At 42.9% G+C, this 10579-nt stretch overlaps 1 long non-coding RNA gene across 3 annotated transcripts; it reads left to right on the top strand.

The window, feature by feature from the left end:
- Window positions 1-304: 304 nt before the first annotated feature.
- On the top strand, window positions 305-9964 carry LOC105480918 (uncharacterized). Of its 3 annotated transcripts, none has more exons than XR_986669.3 (4): window positions 305-394; window positions 1070-1279; window positions 1931-2013; window positions 9899-9963. It is a non-coding gene; the product is annotated as an uncharacterized lncRNA (long non-coding RNA). The 3 variants fall into 3 exon arrangements; XR_011624440.1 differs by lacking the exon at window positions 9899-9963 and adding an exon at window positions 3984-4102; XR_011624441.1 differs by lacking the exon at window positions 1931-2013 and having other exon boundaries at window positions 9899-9964.
- The last annotated feature ends 615 nt before the right edge of the window (window positions 9965-10579 follow it).

Raw genomic sequence — 10579 nt, 5'->3', positions numbered from 1 at the left:
TTTTTAAAAAGTGAAGTTTCTCATAGCCCAAATTCATTTTTATTGTACCCTAAATGTTTCATATGGAAAAATATATTTTCTTTTTCATAATCATTTCTGTTTCTGGTGCAATATAGGAGACATCTGCCCCTTACATTTAATAGTTGCAGCTTGTACAGACGGTTGGTATGGGAAACAGGTCACAAATTTAAATTCATGGATGGTCAAGTTCGTGTGATCTGTACAGACAGCACACACCACAAAGGACACCACACACCACAAAGGACACCACATTTAAGTCAGAAATCAGGTTGTGATTCTTGGCTTTAACATTAACCAGCTGGTAGTCTGCTCTCTGACTTCCAGCATCTTCATCAACTACATCTATTACCTGTGAAAATACCTACGTCATCAGGTGATTGTGAGAATTTCATTAGACTATTGGAGAAGAAAAGTCTTTTTGTAAACTGTAGAGGGAAGAGAAGGAAATACATTTATTGAGTGCCTAGTATGTGCTAGACACATATAAGCAATGTCATAGCTTTTATGTGTAAAACACAAGGCAAACAAGTCATAGATGAGGCTTTATAGGTTAACAGGAACAGATAACATAGGACCTTGAAAAAAGAGTGTGGATTTCACAATGTAGGTAACTGAAAGCCATTAATTTTGAGCAGCAGAGTTACATGTTCAAAACTGGATCTTTGAAAGGCTCTTGGAACAATGAGGAGGGTAGACAGAGACAAAGGGACAGGAGGAAGAATGGTAGGGAGGTTCTTACAATAAATAGCCAAGGAGAGAAATGGTGGAGGTGAATATATTATTGTTAATGATGCCTCTGTGAACGAGGTGGGTGATAAGGTCTGGCTGATGGTTCAGTAAATAAATTACTGTCTTCTCCAATGGTGGCTACTATGGGCTAAATTGTATCTTCCAAAAAGATAGGTTGAAACTCTAAACCCCAAAGCTTGTGAATGTGACCATTTGGAAACAAGGTCTTTGCATATGTAATTAAGATGAGGTTGTATTGTTACTGGTTGTATTGGGTTAGGGTGCACCCTAACTCAATGACTGGTGTTCTTATACTAAGAGAAAAATATGGACACAGAGACACATAAGGAGAATGCCAAATTATGACAGAGGCAGAGACTGGACTGATGCATCTACAAATCAAGAAATGCCAAGGATTGACAGCAACCACCAGAAACTAGGAGAGGCAAGGAAGCATCCTCCCATGGAGTCTTCAGGGAGATTGTGGCCCCACTGACATCTGGATTTCAGACTTTTAGCCTCCAGGATGGTGAGAGAATCAATTTATGTTGTTCTAAGTCACCAAGTTTGTGGTACATTGTTACGGCAGCCCTGGGAAATTAATATGGTCACAGTCACACGTGGAGAAAAAGAACTCAGTCAACATGTCCTGGTAGTTCCAACAATGCTCTACCTATTAAGAAGTGACCCCATAGAGTGGATACTGGGGTGTACCACTCAGATCTTCCTTTAGGACAAAGACTCTGATTACGCCCTTGAGTGTTGGCTGTCGAGAGCTCATAGGTGTGTCCCTCTCCAGGAATTGCCCTCAGCTGAAAAGAGCTGTTTCAGCTCATATCTTGTCCTTTTCTCTATATCTAGCCCATATCTATATACTTGTTCCTGTGGGGATAAAATGACCCCTTGACTCCATTCAGGACATCTCTACAGGGCCATTTCAGCTCCTGAGCTCCTCGTGAGCTCACCTGAAGTCTCTATTATAATTGCATCACATCTCGACTTCCCTCTCAGTCCAATCCAGCTTGCCTCACTTCCTTGCAAATTCACCCCAAAGAGCAATATACTTCTTGCACACAAACCTTTATCTCAGAATCTTCCTCCAGGGACCTGAACCAACGATACTCCGCAATATTATTCCCAACCTCACAAATGAAATATTGGCTTTTAACCTTAATCTCAGATTTGCCTCTGTAAGAACCTCGGATGCATTCTTGGATAATCACCTAAAGGTATACAAATTGAAGAAAAACTCCCTCTGCAAAGGTAAACTTCCGTATGATTTTTAAAAACTCTGATATGAAAATAAATCTGATTCTGTATTAAGAAAATATTAGAAAATGCATGCTACACTCTAGCCTAGAGCATGGAGTAATCCTGCAAGCCATAATATTTCATCGCTCTGAGCTACCACCATTAGCAAATGTCATCATAATGCATTGTAGACTCACGGAGAGATGATGACTCAGGCCAACCTGAGGAGTTGAAGAAACTGGAATTTATAATGATAATGAAAACCAGCCTGGTGAGAATGAAAATAAGAAAAAGTTTATTAAAGTTCCAGGGACAAATAGAATTTGAACCACACAAGGGACTAGAGACAGAAAGATATGAAGAAATGTATTAGTTCTATTCATCTGGACTGAGTCACCAAATCTCTTTATCAACAGGAATTTGATTTTAAGGCAAGAGTCAAAGGATAAAGAGGCAAGCTAAAGTCAGGACTTGGCCTTGTAATTTTAAGGATCCGAGTATCTTCATACACACTCAACCGTAATTGGTTATAATTTTGACATGCAAAACTGTAATTGTCAAAACTGTTTGTCTAGGACTCAATATGTCAGGAATTATGCTAAACACTTTCCATGGATTCAGTCACTTATTTCTCACAGGACCCTATGATTTGGGTTATATTATTGTTCTCATTTTGCAGAAAGAGTAAATGAACCAGAGGAAGGTGGAGCAACTTGCTCAAGGTCTTGCTGCACCCCCCAGATCCCATTAGTAATGATAGAAATTGGAGTTGGATCTTCGGGCAGCCAGGCTCCTAAGATCTTCCTCTTAACCCCCACATTTTACTCACTCAGAAATACCTCTCTCTAATCCTTTTTCTCCACACTATTTTTATCTTCTTTTCATCTGGCTTCTATGCACGATTCTTTACTGGTTTATCTTCCTCTTTCTTTCTCTTCTATCCATCTTAGAGTTTGAGAGAGTCTGTACAGAAAGTCCCCCTTTTCCCCACCAAGTTAGAAACCCAGTAAACAAGAAATATATCCGTAAGTCAGATGCAGATGACTACATCAGCTTTGTTCCTGATAAAACCTAGGCTGCAAAACAACGCTTAGACCTGGGGACAAGTAGGTTGACGATAATCTTCTGAATTGCATTTACCCTCAAAACTGCGGGGTAAATGGTGAGAGGGAAGTCTTTCCTGTTAATGTCTCCCCAAAGCAGACATCAGATAAAGATTGTCCCTTCTTGACCAGGCGCGGTGGCTCACGCCTGTAATCCCAGCTCTTTGGGAGGCCACGGCGGGCAGATCACCTGAGGTTAGGAGTTCAAGACCAGCCTGGCCAACATGGTGAAACCCTGTCTCTACAACAAATACAAAAAAAAAAAAAATTAGCCAGGTGTGGTGATGCACACCTGTAGTCCCAGCTATTCACGAGGTTGAGGTGGGAGGATCACTTGAACCCGCAAAGCTGTGCATCTCTGGGAAAAACCACCTAATATGTCTGAGCTCAGTCACGTGCCACTGCACTCCAGCCTGGAGGACAGAGCAAGACTCCATCTCAAAAAAAAAAAAATATATATATATATATATTCCCTTCTATGTAGGCAGACAGACCTGAAAAGCAGTAAGTGAGAGAAAGCTTCTACCAGGCAAGAAAATAAGTGCTCTTCTCTAGCCCACTTCCATGTAACATCACTTTTGACCATGTCTCTCCCACTTATAAGCCTTGAAGTCCAACTATCCCTTCAAGATCAGATTCAAGCTCCCTAGTGAGATATTGAAGGCCCTTCCTCCCTGTGGTCATCACTCGAGCTATTCACTAATGTTTCTAGCTCCTCTCGTTCTGGGCCTATGGGAGAACTGTACTTCAAGATCATGTACTTCTGGTCACGTGGCTGGCTTTGTCCAAATAAATGTGAACAGAAGTGACATGTGTCACTTCTAGATGGAATCCTATAAGGGCCAATTCCTTCATCATTTTCCTGTCCCCTTGCCATAGGGAATGATGAGGATCCAGGTGGTAGAGGGACCATCCCCCTGAGTCAGGATGACACAGGGTAGAGCTCCCATTGACCCGTGATGGATCTGCAGCACAGGAGAGAAATGGACATCTGTTGTTTATAGTCACCGAGTTTCAAGACTGTTTGTTACTGCGGTATGGCCTAACTCACCCTGTGCTATGCACTCACAACCTCCCAATTCCTTTTCCATGTGCTACAATTTCTAAACACGCAGGGTGACTTCTCACCTCCATGCTTTGGCTCATACTAGTCACCCTGTTTACCTCCATTCACATGTCCTCCAACATCCAGCCAACTTCCAACACCTCTTTCAAACCCAGATCAAAAATCACCTCCTCTGGGACAGATCCTGTGTCTCCTGGAGACAGAAGTCAATGTTCTCTTCCTTTGGACACAGCTCAGAAAACACTTAAGAATGACTGAATGGGGGGGTTTCTGACCAGAGCAACTGAGTGGAAGTCTATGACCAGTCTTGACTTGTCTGCTGTCTTTTACTAGATTAAGGATCCTCAGGTTAAGTAAGCTTGTAGCCCTTTCTTTTTTCCTTTTTTTTTTTTTTTTTTTTTTTTTTGAGAAGGAGTCTCACTCTGTGGCCCAGGCTGGAGTGCAGTGGCACAATCTTGGCTCACTGCAAGCTCCACCTCCCAGGTTCACGCCGTTCTCCTGCCTCAGCCTCTCAAGCAGCTGGGATTACAGGCACCCACCACCATGCCCAGCTAATTTTTTTGTAGTTTTAGTAGAGACGGGGTTTTGTGGTGTTAGCCAGGATGGTCTCGATCTCCTGATCTCATGATCCGCCCACCTCAGCCTCCCAAAGTGCTGGCATTACAGGCGTGAGCCACCGAGCCTGGCCATACCCTTTCTTTTTCATTCCAGGCAATGTCAATTCTTCCTGCAGAGTGAGTAGGAACATGTTAACCACAGTCCCTCCACACTGCAGGGCGCCAAGCTTGCCTTTAGCCCAAGGGAGGGACTTGGTATTTTCCTCAAGGCATTCAGTGCATGTGCCAAGTATTTTGCTTCACAAGCCAGGGAGGAGCCACAGAGGCAGCAGCAGAAGGGGAAGAGGAGGCACATGGTGAGGCATATGGTGTCAGTGGCACCACGCCAGGGATGGAAGCACTTACACGTTGGCCATGGGCAGAACTTGGAGAACAAATTACATTTCTCCCCTTGGGAAAGGAGACAAAATGAGACTAGGGTGTTGTGCCAAGACGACAGTGAAGTGCTAAATATAGATGGGCCCTTCTGTCTTGAGCAATGGTTCTCAACTCTGACCAGACATTAAAAATTACCTGGAGAGCCTTAAAATATTTCAATGTCTAGGCAGCATTCCAGACTAGCTAGATCAGACTCCCTGGGGGTGGGGCCCAGACATCAGTATTTTTTCAGAACTCCCTATGTGATTCACGGGCAGTGGAGCTTACAAACCCATTCTGGAGCACAGCATGTATCTGGTCTTCCCAGCAGACCTCAGGAGGCGGATGGCAAGAGTGTATGGTTTATTCTGCTTTATGTCTCATATCCTTGGCACTACCTATATTCTATGAAATTGGGATTGTATACAGTCAGGGAGAGAGGAGTGAGTATTTTCTGAGGGCTCCCTGTGTGGAAGACTTTGGTGGTATATCCCTCACTCACACTGTTCCATGTCATTATCACATCGATCCCATGGAACGGCCACTCCCTTTGAGAAATGAGAAAGCTGAGGTTTAAAGAAGTGAAATCACATTCACACAGTTAACAAGCAGCATTCGAGATTCAGTTCAAGGTCCCTTTTCTTCCACACCACTGCTTTTCAAACTACTGTGGTGTTTGAGGTGCTGCAAACATTTGATTCAAGTAGCATTTTCAATGTAAATCTGTAATTTTCGAAGCCATAACATAGAAAAGCACACACAAATTGTCTCATATACTACCCTGCAGCACACTAGAGTCTTCCAGTGCATTGCTGTGCACGTCTGTGTTAACTCATGTCTGTGCAGGCCCCTGAGGAAGAATTCTCTTACCACCTCTGTATTTACCATTGTATCTGTCTGTTCTCATGCTGCTATGAAGAACTACTGGAGACTGGGTAACTTATAAAGGAAAGAGGTTCAATTGGCTCACAGTTCTGCATGGCTGGGAACCCCTCAGGAAGCTTACAATCATGGCCAAAGGCACTTTTTCACAATGTGGCAGGAGAGAAAATGAGTGTCAGCAGGGGAAATGCCAAACGCTTATAAAACCATCAGATCTCCTGAGAACTCACTATCAGAGAAGAGCATGGGGGAAACTGTACCCATGATTCAATCGCTTCCCACCGGGTCCCTCCCACAACACGTGGGGATTATGGGAACTACAATTAAAGATGAGATTTGGGTGGGGACCAGCCATGAACATCTAGAAAATGGGTAAGCTGATTAGAATGATTAAAAGTGATCTTTTTGGCTGTGCACAGTGGCTCATGTCTGTACATCCAGCACTTTGGGAGGCCAAGATGGGAGGATTGCTTGACCCAGGAGCTTGAGACCAGCCTGGGCACATAGCTAGACCCTGTCTCTACAAAAATAAAAAATAAGAAAAGTAGCCAGACGTGGTGGCACACACCTGTAATCCTAGAAAAGTAGCCAGACGTGGTGGCACACACCTGTAATCCTAGCTACTCAGGAGGCTGAGGCAGGAGGATCACTTGAACCCAGGAGTTAGAAGCTGTAGTGAGCTATAATCATGCCACTGCACTCCAACCTGGTCACAGAGTCTCAAAACAGAGACTCTGTCTCAAAAAAAAAAAATGCTCTTAAAAAATCAGGCATGAGCATGTGTAGATTCACATAAAATTGTTCAAGTGAGTATATTAGGGCAAGATGCATGTCTGGCATCGTTGCATAAAAACTGAGTTAGGCCAGCTTAGTGCAAGTGCCCATCAGGTGTCAAACTAGGTGAATACTCACAAGGCACAACACAGCCTTGTCATTCTACAATGACGATGGGGTTTACAGTGAGTTTCAGGGCTTCTGTAATGTGACTAAGCTCTGACGGGCAGGTCACAGCGTTACCGGGCTTCCATTGCAGATAAAGATTCCACAGTGAACCTGGAACCTAAAGTTCTGGTTTAATGTGCAAAACACAAGAAGTTTGGCAGCCTTGAAACTCACAAGGATGCTCATTTGATAATTAAACCATGTTCCAAAAAACTAGATAATGGGGATTCTAAAACCACTAAGGAATCTATGCCTTTGACTTCCTCCAAATTATATGTTTGAAACTCAGAAATGCCAATATATTGTCAGTGATTTAATGTTGAAACATAAATGTTGTTTGTGCTTCCGAGCTACTTGACCAGTTTAATCAGACAATTATCCTGAGATTACTCAGTGAGCAATTATAAGCAAGTGTCTGGAGGTAGCAGCCTCAGGCTGGATGGTGGGAGGAGCCTGAGGACCCTGCGACTGTGTCTTCCTGTGCAGGCACAGACAGAGCAGAGCCCTGAGGAGGCCTCCCAGGTAGCCAGACCTCATCACAGCCACCCCATGCCCTCAAGGCTGATCAGAGCTCTGCAGGGCAGAATAGAGTTTGGGCCAGAGTTTTGGGTGGATAAGGAGGCCCATGGGATTCCACTGTCCATCTCTTCCTCCTCTGATGCAGAAATTAAAGTTGTGATTGGATATTTAGGAGTCATTATCATGGATGATGAGTTCCAATTGCTACAAAGAAATGTCATGGACAAGGACTAGCAGAAGTCTGAGAATATGGAAGACAATGAACTCACACGCTTGCTTTCTTTTTTCTTTTTTCCTTTTTTTTTTTTTTTTTGACAGGGTCTCAGTCCGTCACCTGGGCTGGAGTGTAGCAGCCAATCATGCATGCCTATTTTTAATGAATATATTTCTTTGATTTAAAAAATTGATGAACAGCTGTTGTAGCAGATTCCCAAATTCAACATGGCAGCCCTCACAACATCATAGCACCGCAAAGATGAAAGGGCTAGTTGCTCTTCAGCAGGCCACGCACATTTATCCATTTTCAGGCTTTTAAAGAATGCTTCTTGACTAGAGGGTGGACAAAAAGATCAGGAAGTTACACCTCAGCAGTGGTTTAGTCGCAGCTTCTTTGTGCAGATCATCTTCTATGCTAGCTTTTCAGACTAGTCTTGGCACTAGCTCCCACCTCCAAGCAATGGGATTATTCTGGACATTGTTGGCCCTATAGGCTGGGAGAGGTGTGACCAATGAGGACAGAATACCTCTTGGAAAGGCTGACTCTGTCCTGCAGCTCTTCATTAATGTTAAGGACTGATGAGTCAAAGAGAAAATGACCTGATTCTCTCAGGACCTCTGCTTCTGGTAAAACACTTTCTTATATTCAGTACTCCTTCAAGAGTAGACGCCTCTTGGCTGCTTCTGCGCCAGACCACTCAGCAAGACAATGTCTTGCATTCCACCTGGAGGTCCCCTTCCCCCAGCATAAAGTTGGTGTGTCAAAAGTGTAAACGAACCCCCCTGCCATTACAAACCCCCTTTTCCCAAGTGCCACAGCAGGCTTTACTTAAATTTCAAATTTTCTATTCATTCTCAGCTATTTCACTTGAGTCAGAGTTTCAGTCCTTCGCCCTGATGGCCCAGCTGTTGAGGGTCATTTGGGAGTATTTATCTAGGGGTTACTCAAACCAGCTGCCCCTGTCTTAAGATTTCTGAAGCTCCTGTTGTCATAGCTAGTCTTGGCTAAGGGAGTGGGCTGAAAGATACCAAAGATACGTCTTTCACTTAGAAGTTACATGTGAAAAATCAACCTCTAGTATTCCATCTGCAGTCTTCTCATCACTACATCTTCTGCTAGTCCTGATGTTGTCTCACTGTTTCTAGAAGCCTCCTTTGAGCATTATTTTTGGGGAAAAATATTTTTATAGAGGAATATTCAGACTAACCTAGAGGATCTAACCTTGGAATTTCTTTCTTGTTTGTTTGTTTGCTTGTTTGTTTTGAGATGGAGTCTTACTCTGTCACCCAGCCTGGAGTGCAGTGGTGTAATCTCAGCTTGCTGCAACCTCCACCTCCCAGGTTGAAGCAATTCTCCTGACTCAGCCTCCCAAGTAGCTGGAATTATAGGCGTGCACCAGCACACCCAACGAAATTTTTGTATTTTTAGTAGAGACAGGGTTTCACCATGTTGGCCAGGCTGGTCTCGAACTCCTGACCTCAGGTGATCCACCTGCCTCAGTCTCTCAAAGTCCTGGGATTACAGGCGTGAGCCACCGCACCTGGCCTAACCTTGGAATTTATTCTAATTGCCTCCTCAGATATTGAAGCATTATATACTGTGTACTTTTTATTTGTTAGTGTCATGAAGGCAAAAATGCTTTCTACACTGGCGTTCCTCTGATACTGTACCTGAATGAATATATGCTGTGTGCTCCAAGTAGACTAAAATGTATCCTTTCCTTACAGCACATTAGGTGTGTTTGTACTAGTTTGTATAAAATCCTTTCTGTAAAAACAGTATTACATTTTCTGTTGAGATGGCTGTGACTTTGGCTTAAAAGAATGACTACAATTCCTTTTTTCTGCCAAAATTTCTCCTACCAAGATGATGTTTCACTGGTCTAGATCAGCATAAGTAGGGGATAGCACAGCCTAAATGCTCACATGTCTGGCTTTAGTTTAGTGTAATGTTTGATAAACATTACTGACCAGAAAATATGCATGTCACATACCTTAGAAAAAAGGAAAAACACAGTACAGTTTACCCTTGAATAACACAGGTTTGAACTGCCCAGGCCCACATATAGGCAGATTGTTTTCATAAATATATTGGAAATTTTTTTGGATATTTGCAATAATTTGACAAAATCTGTAGACAAACTGCCACCCCTGAGATAGCAAGACCAACTCCTCCTCTTCCTTCTGTTCCTCAGCTTATGCAACGTGAAGACAATGAGGTTGGAGACCTTTATGATGATCCACTTCCACTTAATAAATAGTAAATATATTTTCTTTTCCTTATGATTTTCCTAATAACATTTCCTTTCCTCTAGACTACTTTATTATAAGCTGTATATAATATATATAACATAAAAATATATGTTAATAGACTGTTTTTATTATTGGTATGGCTTCTGGTGAACTGTCAGCTATTAGTAGCTAAGTTTTTGGAGAGTCAAAAGTTATATGTAGATTTTTGACTGTGTGAGGGGTCAGTGCCGCTAACTCTCACATTGCTCAAGAGTCAACTGTAGTTTTGTTTTGTTTGTTTGTCTTTTTAAAGGGCCTGCCATTTGTAGCTGCTTTTATATGTGATTCAAAACTTTCCCAACACTGGACAACTAAAACATAAAACCAATTACAGGACTAAATAGGATGTGGAGGCTGCACATGACTGTCATTCATAAACCTCAGTTCAAATCATGAGCTCACTGCAGCTGCCTTACTGTCCTTATTGACTGACTTTGACATAAGAAATTGTTATAATTTGAAATGGTAAAATAAGACGTCTGTGCAGGACGGGTGGGGGGACACTGGCTCTGACACTGCATGGTACCGCTGGGTCATAAGGCCTTGCCTTTGGGCCCCTAGCCAGAGGGACAGGGCAGGCATTG

The sequence above is a fragment of the Macaca nemestrina genome, chromosome 6 (genome assembly GCF_043159975.1).
Source record: "Macaca nemestrina isolate mMacNem1 chromosome 6, mMacNem.hap1, whole genome shotgun sequence".
Lineage (NCBI taxonomy): Eukaryota > Metazoa > Chordata > Mammalia > Primates > Cercopithecidae > Macaca > Macaca nemestrina.
Note: the sequence above shows the minus strand (reverse complement) of the source record. Positions and strands in the feature narration are given on the sequence as shown.